Source organism: Salvelinus namaycush, chromosome 11 (genome assembly GCF_016432855.1).
Source record: "Salvelinus namaycush isolate Seneca chromosome 11, SaNama_1.0, whole genome shotgun sequence".
NCBI lineage: Eukaryota > Metazoa > Chordata > Actinopteri > Salmoniformes > Salmonidae > Salvelinus > Salvelinus namaycush.
In genome coordinates this window covers 17,417,452-17,427,973 of record NC_052317.1, presented here as the reverse complement: position 1 = coordinate 17,427,973, position 10,522 = coordinate 17,417,452, and positions in this window count along the sequence as shown.

Below are 10,522 nucleotides of genomic sequence, written 5' to 3'. Positions count from 1 at the left end.
ACTGATGTGGTGTACTCCTCAATGGCATCAGAGGAATCCCGGAACATATTCCAGTCTGTGCTAGCAAAACAGTCCTGTAGCTTAGCATCTGCTTCATCTGACCACTTTTTTATTGATCGAGTCACTGGTGCTTCCTGCTTTAATTTTTGTATGTAAGCAGGATTCAGGAGGATAGAATTATTGTCAGATTTTCCAAATGGAGGGCGAGAGAGAGCTTTGTATGCATCTCTGTGTGTGGAGTAAAGGTGGTCCAGAGTTTTTTCCCCTCTGATTGCACATTTAACATTCTGATAGAAAATTGGTAAGAGATTTAAGTAACCCTGCATTAAAGTCCCCGGCTACTCGGTGCGCCGCCTCTGGATGAGACTTTTCCTGTTTGCTTATGGTGGAATTCAGCTCATTCACTGCGGTCTTAGTGCCAGCATCAGTCTGTAGTGGTATGTAGACAGCAACGAAAAATACAGATGAAAACTCTCTAGGTAGATAGTGTGGTCTACAGCTTATCATGAGATACTCTACCTCAGGTGAGCAAAACCTCGAGACTTCCTTAGATATTGTGCACCAGCTGTTATTTAACAAAAATACATAGTCCGCCGCCCCTTGTCTTACCAGACGCCGCAGTTCTGTCCTGCCGATACAGCGTATAACCAGCCAGCTGTATGTTGATTATGTAGTTGTTCAGCCACGAAGCATAAGATATTACAGTTTTGAATGTCCCATTGGTAGTTTAATTTTCCGCGTAGGTCATCGATTTTATTTTCCAATGATTGCACGTTTGCAATGGAAGGAAGTGGGGGTTTATTTGATTGTCTATGAATTCTCAGAAGGCAGCCCGTCCTCTGACCCCTTTATCCCTGCCTTCTCTTCATGCAAATGACAGGGATCTGGGCCTGTTCACGGGAAAGCAGTATATCATTCACGTCGGGCTTGTCGGACTTGTTAAAGGAAAAAAGGACTCTGCCAGTCTGTAGTGAGTAATCACAGTACTGATGTTCAGAAGTTATTTTCGGTCATAAGAGAGGGTAGCAGCAACATTATGATAAAAAAAAAAAAAAAAAAAAGTTACAAACAAGGCAAAGAAACAAACAAAAAAACACAATCGGTAAGGAATACATAAAACGTCAGCCTTGTTCTCCGGTGCCATCTTCCAGCATATCCATTGCAGATAGTGAGGTGCAGGCTGCTGAGGGGAGGACGGCTCATAATAATGGTTGGAATGGAGTACATGGAATAGTATCAACCGCATGGAAACCACGTTTGATACCATTCCATTGCCTCCATTCCAGACATTATTTTGAGCCGTCCTCCCCTCAGCAGCCTCCACTATCTGCAATGGAGACGCTGGAAGTCGAGAAGCAGGTGCAGGTGGTGAGTTTAATAATATAATGAACATGGACCGATACAAAACAAGAGTAGCGTCTGGACATAAAACACAATCAATACTGCTTGGGGAATGAACCAAAGGGAGTGACAGATATAAGGGGAGGTAATCAGTGAAGTGATGAAGTCCAGGTGAGTCTCATTATGAGTCGCAGGTGCGCGTAACGATGGTGCCAGGGTGCGTAATGATGGTTGTCAGAGCCAGTGATTAGTAAACCGGTGACGTCGAGTGCCGGGGAGCGGGAGTTGACGTGACACTATTATTGTCAAAAAATTCTAATTTTACTGGGCATGCTGAGTCCCTCGCTGAGATTAAGACTCATTAACAAGAATGAAGCTCAGTTTATGTCATGTTAACAGTTTTGGTGCATTACTGAACAAAATAAACCCTTCCACACAACCTCCAACAGCTGATTTAAGGTTTTGTCCCAAATGACACCCTAATCCCTATGTAGTGCTGGTCAAAAGTAGAACTGGCCAAAAGTTTTGTGGTCAAAGTAGTGTGCTATAAAGGGAATAGGGTACCATTTTGGATGAATCATAAGAGTAGCAACTGCTATTTGTAGTAGTTGGTCAGTCATTGAGAGCTGAATGCACCAACACACAAATCTGTCAGCGTTGTTTTACAGAGGAGGTGATCCAATATTAGACAATGCTATATAATACTACGGGCTATGAAAACTTGATGAGACATTCAATGGAATGTCCCACTGTTATTTCTTACCTCAGAGGAAGAGTTAATTGCCTCTAATGGCTCTCATCGTGTACCATCCGGTTGTTCGTTGCAAAGCATGGTTCCAAAAGGGTAATTTTTATTTATTATCTGATCAAAGTCATTTCTGCATGCCAGGGTCCCGGTTGAAGTTTCCCCGGTACAGATCTAGGGTCAGCTCCTCCTCCCTCAATCCTAAACGTAACCATTAGTGGGGGAAATGGCAACGAGCACTCTGCAGGCAGGCTGCCCTCCAAAGGGATGGTGCGACACAGACAGAACATGCATCCTGCTACCTCCGTTACAAATAGATTGTGTGATTCTTCTTGCTCTGGACTCCAGAGAAGTGACATGACATATACCTAGTTGATATTAGCTGCTAACATGAAACACCGTTTTTTGGGGGTTGGATATAGTAATGGTAGGATACAGTATTTCTTTCAATCTTCTATTTTTACTGTTATTGTTTTGGTGACCGTACAGCATTTATTCCTGTTCAAAATAGTTTTGCAAAATACTTTATACATTAGCTTGTGCTGCTCTCCCCTCTTCTTGTATTAACCTTTCAAAAAGTCTGTGACTGCGTCTGCAGGATATTTTTTGTGGAGGTGCCCTTTTTTTTGTTTGAGCACATGCCCGCCAAAAGGTCTGTGCACAGCCCGGCCTATGTCATAGCAATGTGATACCATATACAGTTGAAGTTGGAAGTTTACATACACCTTATCCAAATACATTTAAACTCAGTTTTTCAAATCCAAGTAAAAATTCCCTGTCTTAGGTCAGTTAGATCACCACTTAATTTCCTCACATTCCCCAGTGGGTCAGAAGTTTACATACACTCAATTAGTATTTGGTAGCATTGCCTTTAAATTGTTTAACATGGGTCAAACGTTTCGGGTAGCCTTCCACAAGCTTCCCACAATAAGTCCTCCTGACAGAGCTGGTGTAACTGAGTCAGGTTTGTAGGCCTCCTTGCTCGCACATGCTTTTTCAGTTCTGCCCACAAATTTTCTATAGGATTGAGATCTGGGTTTTGTGATGGCCACTCCAATACCTTGACTTTGTTGTCCCTAAGTCATTTTGCCACAACTTTGGAAGTATGCTTGGGGTCATTGTCCATTTGGAAGACCCATTTGCGACCAAGCTTTAACTTCCTGACTGATATCTTGAGATGTTGCTTCAATATATCCACATCATTTTCCTGCCTCATGATGCCATCTATTTTATGAAGTGCACCAGTCCCTCCTGCAGCAAAGCACCCCCACAACATGATGCTGCCACCCCCGGGCTTCACGGTTGGGATGGTGTTCTTCGGCTTGCAAGCCTCCCCCTTTTTCCTCCAAACATAACGATGGTCATTATGGCCAAACAGATCTATTTTTGTTTCATCAGACCAGAGGACATTTCTCCAAAAAGTACGATCTTTGTCCCCATGTGAAGTTTCAAACCGTAGTCTGGCTTTTTTATGGCCGTTTTGGAGCAGTGGCTTCTTCTTTGCTGAGCGGAATGTCGATATAGGACTCGTTTTACTGTGGATATAGATACTTTGTACCTGTTTCCTCCAGCATCTTCACAAGGTCCTTTGCTGTTGTTCTGGGATTGATTTGCACTTTTTGCACCAAAGTAGGTTCATCTCTAGGAGACAGAACGCATCTCCTTCCTGAGCGGTATGATGGCTGTGTGGTCCTATGGTGTTTATACGTGCGTACTATTGTTTGTATAGATGAACGTGGTACCTTCAGGCATTCGGAAATTGCTCCCAAGAATGAACCAGACTTGTGGAGGTCTACAATTTTTTTTCTGAGGTCTTGGCTGATTTCTTTTGATTTTCCCATGATGTCAAGCAAAGAGGCAATGAGTTTGAAGGTAGGCCTTGAAATACATCCACAGGTACACCTCCAGTTGACTCAAAGGATGTCAATTAGCCTATCAGAAGCTTCTAAAGCCATGACATAATTTTCTGGAATTTTCCAAGCTGTTTAAAGGCACAGTCAACTTAGTGTGTGTAAACTTCTGACCCACTGGAATTGTGATACAGGGAGTGCTAAGTGAAATAATGGACAAAGTAGATGTCCTAACTGACTTGCCAAAACTATAGTTTGTTAACAAGAAATTTGTGGAGGGGTTTAACGACCTAAGTGTATGTAAACTTCCGGCTTCAACTATATATTTAGAGACAAACAGATGCCGGTGAAAAATATGACCAACCTCGACTCCTAGTCTTTGGTGATGCTGCCTGTCCATTTGGCAAGTGTGGTGGGGCTGTGGTGTTGGTGTGAATTTATGCTGTTGCATGGGTTTCTATTGTATTTGCGTCATTGTTCTTATGTAATAAACCAAAATGCTTAGCGATTCAATTCATAATAAACACAACACTTTGGTACTGTTTGATGATTTTGCTCTATCCCTACATTAACATTGTACATGTGTTGCACAATGATGGTGTGATTTATGCTGCTATTTTTTCGAGCAGTTAATGTGGACATTTCTCAATGGTAAGCACAGTGTTTGTGCCAAATTGAAGTGGTTTATAAAATCTGTGTTTATTTGATTTCAGACCACATAATGGTCCATGTATTGTGTTGTGTTGTAGTAGTTTATGTAATGAAAAAATCCTACAGTACAAATCCTACTGTAACTAAAGTCTGTAATCTAGAACTAAATTCACACTTCAGATAGACTGATACATGTTCGCTAATGTGATAGGAAACTTAATTCACTGATATGACTAGACCTGTGTTTTCTTCATGTATGTCCATGGCTTGAGCTCACCATTAAATCCAAACTTTCTCTGATTGCCTTACAGCACGTATTACTACTGTCCTGGACTGGTAAAATGATTAATTGCATCCATCGCTGCTACTGTGACAGGAAACATATAAAAAACGTTTCTAAAACTCAAACTCAAAAGTTGGTAGTGACGGGGTGGGGGCAACATGTGTGGGGGTCATGTTGAAGTATTATGATTAGTTTCAGGCAATTTTTTTAAAAGGAGGAATGTCTCTCATTATCTATCTCTATTCTCATTCCATTATTGAGGAGCAAGAGAAGAGACACTCCCAAACTACTGCCCATTGGCCAAAGGCATTTCGGAAGGGGATTTAACTACTTGAGGGAAAGGCTGTTGCTGCAGGAGCCACAGAGGCATTGGTTATAAGGGCCCCTTCAAACTCATTCCCTGAGCTTGTCAACAGGTGTCAGAGAGAGAAGAAATAGAGTGACAGATTCTCAGGCTTTCAGAGGAGGGAATCACAGGGAACTGCAACGGTGAGTTAAACACTGCTTTATGTTATTGTTTTATTCTTGAATGTTCAATTTGAGTGGCTTTGTAATATGTGCATAAACATTTTATATGACTGCGAGTGTTTTTAAATTGGAGATTGCGTCTGATTTGATACATTTTTATTCATATTATGACCTGTTTAATATTTCACATACTGTTTCATTTTCTTTTAACAAATGCAATTACAGACAAGATTCATACTTACTATTGAAATAAGTAATTACCTTGAAAAAGTTATACTTACTACAAAATAAGTAATTTGCAACATTATTCCTGTTTGAGTCATTATATGATATATGATCAGGAAGCATTTAGTTTTCATCAGAGCAAATGAGATGTTAACATATAGTAGTAGTCCTTTAAACAAAGTTTCAAAATTATTATAACAACTTCATTACAAAGCTAAGCTCTTTCAGTACAAGTTATACAGTAAAATAGAAAGAAACAAAGAAACAAAAAGCAATATGTTCGATTTCTTTTGATATTTTGCATCAACACCAAAAAAAACTGCACAAGTTGTAACTTAGGCATCAAACCCAATACGTTTAGAGGTCCATTTCCTTGTTAATAAACTTGCCTTCTCTCACTCCTCACATTTTCATCACAGACTAAACTCCAGCCTCTCTGGTACCAGATGGAAATGCTGGGCAGTCAAGCATCAGACTAAGCATTAACAAATTATACTTCAGTCAGTCAAACATAGAGCCAGTGGGGAAATAGCTGAAGTGTCAGCTATGTCCTTACCATGGCGTAAATATGTTGTTAATACAATATACAGCTTCAGTAGAATAATTATATTTCCTTTTCTTTTTTTGTAAACCATTTTATTGAAGGTGGATTTTTTTCCTTCTGAAAATAAATAGTTTCAACAAGCTTCATAGACATGAATGGTGCTTGTCTGTGGCTCAACTTGATGAAATGCTACTGTAATGGCTCAAAGTTATCTTGGAAGCAGTGATAAAACGAACAACAGATGTAGAGCGTTGCCTGCAGCTAGCCATGAATGGGGTGGTTTCTAATATGTGATCATAAGGCCTACATAAAGCCAATGGGGTGACTATTGGGCTTTTGTAACCTTATCAAGGTTTTTTTGTGGTTTAGATGGCAGGACCAGCAGACAGAGCAGGGGGATATGAGTTTGAGCTCAGACTTACTCTAATTGCTTTCAGCTTTTTCTGCCTGCTAGTAAAGGAAAATTCGACAAATGTTGCAACCACATAAAGACCATGAGCTCTGAGCTCTTCCCCCGTGTGCAGACTGCAGAGCGCTAAACTTTTCATCCCAGGCTTGTTGGTCCAGTGCAATTCCCCTTGAAACGGAAAAGAACAGACTGCCTTTTATCTGTCTGTTGGTTAATGTGTCTCATGAGAGGATGGGGCATTGCACACAGTCTGTCCTTGCTTGCTTCCCTTCCTTTCTCTCTTCCCCGTGCAATGATTTTGGAGGGAAAATTGGGTCCCTGTGAGGATCTGATATTGATTGCATTCACAGTCTGAGTCTGAAGCGTTTCTTGTTAGTGAGTGAGGGGAAACATTCTACCTCCTCTTATTCCGTAAATAGATGATGCACAACAGTGTTCCACTTGTTGGTAAAATGCAGCTTCCTCTACCCTTTGTTGAACCATAACAATTAGAGGAGTGAAACATTTTAGTAGCTGTTTGAAGTTTACTACCAGCAATACTTGCCAGTCTGCAATGCATGCTGGAATTGCTTAGGTACTTTCCTGCCAATCCCGGTTGGAAGTCTGTCAAACTTCACAGCTAGTCGACAAGCCTGCAAAGAATGGAGGCTGAAAAGACGAGACAGACATCTTTGTGTCGGACTATTTGAATCTCTTGTTATGTGAAGGTAATTCCCCTGTGTGTCCATGACAACTTTGAGTGCGGAACTGCAGATACTGTTTTCTCGAAGCCTTTGAGACTGCTTCGGCTCTTCCATGACTGCACGTCTGACACGCTTCACATAGATTGCGTCCCAAATGGCACCCTATTCCCTATAGCAGTGGTATTCAACTCTTACCCTACAAGGTCCCTAGCCTACTGGTTTTCTGTTCTACCTGATAATTCATTGCACACACCTGGTGTCCCAGGTCTAATCAGTTCCTGATTATAGGGGAACAATTAAAAAAACAGTGGAACTGGCTTTGAGGTCCAGAGTTGAGTTTGAGGGCCCTATAAGGTGGAACAGAGCAAGTTTTCCCAAACTCAGTCCTCGGGACCTCAAAGGCACGTCTTTGTTGTTGTTGCACAAGCACTACACCGTGGATTCAAATAATCAACTAATCATCAAGCTTTGATCATTTGAATCAGCTTTGTAGTGTTAGAGCACTAAACTAAATGTGCACGCCTTGGGGTCCCGAGGACAGAGTTTGAGAAACACTGGAATAGGTTGTCATTTGGGACACAACCATGGATTGACTGACTAAGGAGAATCTTTGGTCTTAAGCTGTATTGTTCCTGACGTTCCTTCCCTGCAGAGATTTAGTTCATGGTAGCTGGAAGAAGGTCACATTGGAATCTTCTCTAAGACAAATAAAAGCCTTAAAATGGCAAGCATCAAATAAAACCTTGACAGTAAACTATAAATGAGCTTGTTAAGGATCTGTGTGCGCCAGCGCCTGGTGCCTTTCCACAGGGCTGTAGAATGTTCCTGTGATGTGGGTTATTGTAAGGCTGTCATTGACTTGCTGGTCTTTCCCCCTGGTCTGATCTATGTCCTGATTGTTGATAAAGTGCCATCTACTGTAATTATTGCCAGAGAGTCAATGGGGATGAATGGCCATAGCTGTGATGTCATAGTCTCTACGGTCTGGCTACTCTAACCTCAAGGTTTACACCCACTGAGTTGAATAACAGACACAGGACTCGTAGCAAACATGGTGGAAATTTTGTGTGGCACTAATACAGCTACTGTAAGTCATTAGCAACATAGCCAACATAATTTCTCCCAACACGTCGATTACTGATACTACATTTTCACAAGTGTTGAGCCATTTTCTCTCTGTGAAGTCTACTTAATGCCAAGGGTTATTTGACTAAGAGGTCATTATTAGACTAATGCTAACCACTTTCATTCAGGTTAATCCTAGCCATTTTCTTATTTAGGCTAATGTTCGCCACTTTCATGTTAGCCATTTTCATTTATGCTAATCACAGAGGAAAGAGAAAACCCAGATGTGTCACATGGGGTATAAACTTGAAGCATCCAGTGAGGGCTTCTATTCACCACCTTAAATGGTAATAATGAAGTCTAGTGGCAGGCAGAGGGTCAAGGAGGAGCAAGAGCTCATAATTTTCTCATAACGATCTGAATGCAGTTTTCTGTTCCAAAACTAGAATCTGTTACAAACAGAGTGCAAGTTTTGTAGACTTGACTCCTTGCCAAAGTTTTAAAAAATGGCATGGTTTAGGAATGTAGGGTGAATTCGTGTTCTTGCACATACACACTTCAGAGATTAGGCATTCCCTAACGTAAATATGCAAATACATGCTAAAGCACGTTAATAGGATCGTGCTAGCTCTTGCTTGGCTCTGCCCACCTCATTGCTTGTTCTGACAACTGTGCTTTATTGGCTCTTGTTGTAAATGATGCCTCTGTCCTATCTTGAGTTAGTTATCATAATATTTAGGCTAATGTTAGTGTAAGGGGTGCGTAACTGGTGGCAGGGAAGTCAGACGCAGGAGAGCAGAACTAAGTAATAGCCGGAACAGTTTAATTTCAAAACCAACGGCATAAAGAAATAACCAACATGGGTACAAAACCCGACGCGCACCAGTAAACATGTGCACAAGCACTTACAACAAACAATTCCACACAAAGACGGGGGGAACAGAGGGTTAAATACACAACAATTAATGAGGGAAATGAAAACCAGGTGTGTAGGAAAACAAGACAAAACAAATGGAAAAGGTAAAGTGGATCGACGATGGCTAGAAGACCGGTGATGCCGACCGCCGAACGCCGCCCGAACAAGGAGAGGAACCGACTTCGGTGGAAGTCGTGACAGTTAGCTATTCTTAATTTAAAAATTCTTTAAAAATTCTTTAAAAATTCTTTAAAAATGTTAGCCATTTTCTTTTAGGCTAATGCTAACCATTTTAATTTAGGTTAATGTTAGCCATTTTCATATTAGCCATTTTAAATTACTCTAATGTTATCAATTTTCATGTTAGTAATATTCATTTAGGCTATAATGTTAGCCATTCAAAGGAACGCTAGCCATTTACTTACAGCAGCAGGCTGGCTACTCACCAGAGGTTCCACTTCCTGTAGATTTGATATTGGAAAACTGGTGGTAGATTTTGAGCACATTTGTTGACATTTTGATGTTTCGGCCTGCTATACTTCTTTGTCCAGTGGGATGCTGCTCAGTCTACTTCTTTGAACATTTTTAGGATTCCACGTCTGTTTTTCTCTTCTTTGATGCTTAGGGAGCCATGTTCAGATTTTTTGTTGCTAATAGCTAATTTCTCCTTGAATGTTCAAAGCAGTGTCTCCGAAAACAAATTGGACACTGCCAAACCTTTCACTTGCAGTGTTCTGTTTCACACTGCAGTATCACAAACATACTGTAAACTCTCCAGGAGCATCTACGCCATTATGTCAAACTATGAACATCTATACTAATGTTGTAGGCTGCTTATGATGCCATAACACCTATGCCATTGTGCTTATCACGTATAGGTTACTTTCAAAATCCTTCAGGACTACATGGACAAGCCTCAGATACTGTAGCACCACTTGTGTCACAGCTGACACCAACGTAATGAATTCAGCCTGTAGATGAGGTTACTAGTGTTGTATGATTGATGTAATCATTGATGAAGATTTCTTTATACTGGTTTACAATGTTACAGGAACAATCGCTTTGCACTATTGACCTACTGTACACCATTTATCGTTTCCATAGTTGCAATATACCATATGTGAGTTAAGGTAAAAAGCCTAGTATTTGTGCATGGTTGAGTCATTTCACTTCTTTGATAGTTCCACATTGTGTGCTCCCAATTATCATTCCCGTTAGTGTTTTTGCACTACATGCATATTTCATTGACCAATCAACATTCTTTTAAAAGTACTCTGCACAATTTTTTAAAGCATGTATGCTATTACTGTGGAGTTTCCAGTTGTCAAGCACCATGGCCTCT